Raw genomic sequence first — 5,699 nt, forward strand, 5'->3', positions numbered from 1 at the left:
GTGGCTCATACTTGTGGAACATGTCAGCATTTCTCAGGGATTCCCAGAAACACTTGGATCCAGCAACCCAATAAATCACAGGACTTCCTGCCATTACACAGGATGGGGGTGCAAACTATTGTTATTTGAGCATTAAAGGCCAGGGTAGCTCCTGACCTTGGGAATTACTAAGTTACATGTTTTCCTAAATTTTTCATAATGTTTTGATTTTCTGATAAATAAGAATAAACATAAATTTTGGGGTCCTGTTTGATTGAAATACCATACTCAGTGATTTTTTGAGTGGTTTCTTCTTTGGTATTCTCTGCTGTTTGTCCTATACAGCTATTTTTACTAACTACTGACCTTTCTGCATAGTTGGTACGTAGGTCTGATTACCCCATCACAGAAATGGAGAGGAAAAGTACCTGGCTGAAAAACAGCTGACACGTCCCCATAAGGACTTGCTGAAACTATTTTACTCTGTCTTTTTCCAGGGATGCATTTTGACATTAGACAGAGATTATCCAGGGCAGAGATTATCTGGACCTTGTGTACTCTCCTTGCACTGTTTCAGGGTATATATGAAGCCACTCTATTCAAGCCATATAAAACACACATTGGGACTTTTCTTAAAACCAAGAATCAGAATCAAAGGTATAATGTGAAGCAAGATTAGGGCAATGGAGTTGTAGAACACTACCCAGACCCACAGAGAGCAATGGGATGTTCATAAAGGGTGGACCTTCAGTTTTTTGAAGCTAAAAAAAATGCCATTAAAAAATTATAGATTGTCCTTTATCTTCTAGAAGGAAACTAGAATTTGTCTTGAGGGAAAACCAGTTAGGAAGGCAACTTTGATGGAACCTTTTTAATTAAGCAGATATAAAGCAAGGTTTGTGCTCCACAAACCTAGAGATGCCTAGGTGTTGTAGGTGGTGAGGGGTGGACAGGTCCCTGCCAAGCAGAGGCCAGCTGGACTGGGAACCAGACTGAGGAACTCTACTGTAAGGATGGGCCTGTGGGTTCTGAGAGTAGCTACCTTCACAATACTTTTATAACTTTTTTCTATTTACAAACAATGGGAAATACACTCAGTGTTTTTGCACAGAATGTTTTCAGGAACAAATTAATGACAGTAAGTGGGAAATGCCAGTATATCTCAAATCTGCCTGCTTACCACCACCTGCACCACCTACATTCTAGTCTGTCATCATTTCTTGCCTAGATGATTGCAGTTGCCTTTAAATATTCCTCTTCCCCAGTCTCTTCTCCACAGAACAACCAGAGTGACTTTTTAAAAATATCACTCAGAGGCCGGGCGCCGCGGTGGCTCATGCATGTAATCCCAGCACTTTGGGAGGCTGAGGCGGGCAGATCACGAGGTCAGAAGATCGAGACCATCCGGGCTAACACGGTGAAACCCTGTCTCTACTAAAAAATACAAAAAAATCAGCCGGGCGTGGTGGCGGGCGCCTGTAGTCCCAGCTACTCAGGAGGCTGAGGCAGGAGAATGGCATGAACCCGGGAGGTGGAGCTTGCAGTGAGTCGAGATCGGGCCGCTGCAGTCCAGCCTGGGCGACAGAGCAAGACTCCGTCGCAAAAAAAAAAAAAAAAAAAATCACCCAGAACCCGTCTCATCTGTACGCAAAACCCTCCCCAATAATTCACAGCCATATTTATAATAAATTAGCCCTTACCATGGCTTGAAAGTCTCACACAACCTGGCCCTTACCACCCTCCCCAGCTTCAGCTCTTAGCACTCTGTCACTAACTCCACTCCAGCCATCCAGGCCTTCCAGCTTTTCCTTTACTTTGTGAAGCATGCTTCAACCTCAGGTCTTTGGCACTTACTTGGAATTCCCTTCCCTAGATAGTCTCATCGTTATTTCTTTGTTCATTTCACCAAATGCCATCTTCTTGTAAAAGGCTCTCCTGACTACTCTTGTCTTAAAAAGCAGACACCCTTCATTCCTCAGCCCCCTTACTCTGCTTCACTTTCCTTCATTGAACTTTACTACCTTGATAGCCTTTGTTTATTATTTTATTGTCTGTCCCTACATTGAATGTAAGTTCATGAGGACAGTCACAGTCTGTTTCATTTATTGCTCTGTCTTCAGCACCTTGAATAGTGCTTGGCACATAGTAGGTACTCAGGACATTGTTTTTGATGTTGTTTTAGTTGCTCAAGTAGGCTTTTAATCTTGACTTTGTCTTCTCAGTCTCCATTCTATACATGGCTCCTGAGTAATTTCTCACTAGCTGCTCTTAGCTCTTGAAATATATCCCAATGTTTGTGCATCTCCTTGGCTTTGGCCCATTTCTGGCTTCCAGTCAGGTTCCATGGCCCGCTCAGCCCTCTTGTAGCCCAGGTATTTGGCCTTGGCACTTCCTGATGCTAATGCCAGCCATTCTCCGTGAATCTCAAGAATCGTGAATCTCTGTGACTTCCAAGCCACCAACCCAGTCTGCATCTGGGGCCAACCAAGCCTGACCCACTGTAGGGCTCTAGGTCTGAGGCAGGGAGGCAAGCAGGGTATGGCCTCACTCTTCACTGGAATTGGGGAAGTAGACAGGTTGTTGCAGCAAGATCTTAAGATACTGATACACAATGGTCAAAAGTGCTACTTGGGATCTTCCTGTTTTCCCAGAACTGGTAACTGGAACTCACAGTTGAGAACAAAAGGTACCAAGTACCCGCATTCTAAGTTCAGAGAAATAGGAGCTGTGATGTCAGCCAATTCCCCACAGGGCTTGCAAAGAGGTTCTTTTCAGCAGAACCAGCATAATAATCCCCCGTCCTTCATCAGATTAGTTTATATTAAAGGGCAGGAAATCCTGTTTCTGAGAATACATCCTACAGAGTCATTTGTACCATGTGAATTGATGTATATACAAGGTTACACATTGCAGTTCATAAGAAACTGGGAAAATAAATGATATGGTGCATACATACAATGGAATACTGTACAATTGTAAAGAAAGAATGAGAAAGTTCTCCATGTATTAATGGGGAAATATCTTCAAGATATATTGTTAAACTTTAAAAAAGGTTTAGAACAGCATATATAGTATGACACCTTTTGTGTAAAAAGGTAGTAAACAAGGACATATATAGATTTTGCTTCTATGTGCATCAAGAACCTCTGGAAGGATGCACAAAAGCTAATAACAGTGCTCACCTAAGAGTGAGGTGTGTGAACAGATAGAGGACAGAAGTAGTTTCTCTTTTGAATCATGTGAATGTATTAAAATATGTAAATTAACCCCTCTTAAAAAATGAAAAATAAGAAAATTATCATGTACTGAGATGGAAAGCTCTCTAAGACATAAGATTAAGCAAAAAAATTATAGAAGAGTGTATAGCAAGGTGTTATTTAAATATATATATGTGTGTATATATATACACATATGTAGCATGTATATATATGTTTGTAATACTAGGATTTCTGTGGCAGAAGACACTGGTAATGGGCTTTCCACTGGAAAAGTAAACCAGATGGCTGGAGAAAGGGAAGGGGGTAATACGAAGAGAGAGCAATGCTCACCAAGTTCTCATTTGGTGATGAGCCACAATGTGTGAAAATGTGAGTTATGAATCACACTTTCTCTGGGTTATGAGCCACACTTTCTTTGTGTCTCCCATTTGCTTCTTAACATTTCCTGGCCCCTTTGCAATTGGGCAGACCCACATGCATGGTTTTGGCCAATGAAGCATGAGTACAAACGACATGAGCCATTTCTGAGCTGAGATGGTGAAAGTCTATGAGTGATTCTCTAGTCTCTCATCTCTGGCTTGGTCTGGTTACTAGAATGGGGTTGAATATTCTGTGGGAGATGAGTGGGCTCAGGCATGAGGAGCTGAGGGCAAAGGCAAAGCTTAATCCCAGTACAGTCAGTCCCCCGTATCTGTGGTTCCACATTCACAGATTCAACCAACCATGGATTCAAAATATTTGAAAATTTAAAAAAAATAAAAATATACAAAATTTAAGACCAATACAGTATAACAATTATTTGCATGACATTTACCTTGTACTAGGTATTATCGGTAATCCAGAGATGATTTAAAGTATATAGGGGAATGTGCATAAGTTATATGTAAGTATTACACCATTTTATATAAGGGCCTCAACCATCCATGGATTCTGCTATCCCTGGGGGGTCCTGGAACCAATCTCCCACAGACACTGAGGGACAACTGTGCATATGTGGCTAAAGAACATGTTCCTTATTGTGGAAAGTTTGTCCTTTCACATCAAGCTTTTCCTTTGAAAGGAGAAGACAAGAGAGTGAGGAAGGAAGAAGGCATCCAAATATTCAGCAACATGAAAAAAATCCATCCTCTGATCAGTGGACATCTCAGCCTGATTGTCCACATTTTCATCTTCCAATTAGTGACAAATGCCTTGCCCATCTAGACCTACAGTCATTTTTTAAGTGGACAGAAATAATTTTAACTATTTTAGCCCCAAGAACCTTTATTCTGCCACTTCTTGTATCATAATGTTACAATCTTTTTCTCTCTGTGCCTCGTTTTAGATTATTTTTATTGTCTTCTCTTTAGCTTCATGGTTTATTCTTTTGCAATATCTAATCTGCTATTTAATTCTGTCCAGTAAAATTTTTACTTCAGATATTTTATTTTTCATCTCTAAAAATTTATTTTCTTTTTTACCCCAAGGTTTGTGTCTTCCATTTATCTCTTTATTGTGCTCATATATTCTTTTAAATCCTTGAGCTTATTTCTGATAAGTCTTTTAAAGTTCTTGTCTAACTAATTTCATCATCTGTCATTTCTGGGTCTGTTTCTATCAACTGATTTTTCTCTGGGTTATGAGCCACACTTTCTTGTGTCTTTGCATGTCTAGTAATTTTTTTTTTTTTTTTTGAGATGGAGTCTTGCTCTGTTGCACAGGCTGGAGTGCAGTGGCACGATCTCAGCTCACTGCAACCTTTGTCTCCTGGCTTCAAGTGATTCTCGTGCCTCAGCCTCCCGAGTAACTGGGATTATAGGCACTGCCATTACACCTGGCTAATTTTTGTATTTTTAGTAGAGATGGGGTTTCGCCATGTTGGCCAGGCTGGTCACGAACTGCTGACTTCAAGTGATCCACCTACCTCAGCTTCCCAAAGTGCTGGGATTACAGGCATGAGCCAATGTGTGTGGCCTCTAGTAATTTTTACTGGATATTGGACTTAAATTTTACATTGCTGAGTGCTGGATATTTTTGTATTCCTTTAAAGATTATCTTTACTCTAGCAGAAAGTTATTTGCAGATTAGCTTAATCTTTTCCAGACTTGCTTTTAAGGTTTTTTGTCAGGGAGTTTATCTGGAGTAGCCTTACTCTGGGTCTAGTTTAGTCTCCCTATTAAAGTAAATTTGACCTATCTGGGGTGTCTACTGAATTCTCCATGTATTCAGCAAAGTCTCTTCACTCTAGTTGGTGGGAACCTGATTTAGTCCCAATCCTGCACAAGCCTTGAGAGTTATTTGGCTTACAGTGTCCCAATAATTACTCTTTCCCAGCTCTTTGTTCTACCTCATAAAGTTTCCTTCTTTGCATGCACAAATTGATAGTCAAAGTCTGAAAGACCTCTATATAGATTTCTGGATTCTTTTTCACTGTAAAGCTCCCTTCTGTCCACTATTTATGATCTGTGTCTCCACTCAGCAAGACCACCAGGCTCTATTTGGGTTCCCTCTTCCTGAGCTGCT

Source organism: Pongo pygmaeus, chromosome 12 (assembly GCF_028885625.2).
Source record: "Pongo pygmaeus isolate AG05252 chromosome 12, NHGRI_mPonPyg2-v2.0_pri, whole genome shotgun sequence".
Lineage (NCBI taxonomy): Eukaryota > Metazoa > Chordata > Mammalia > Primates > Hominidae > Pongo > Pongo pygmaeus.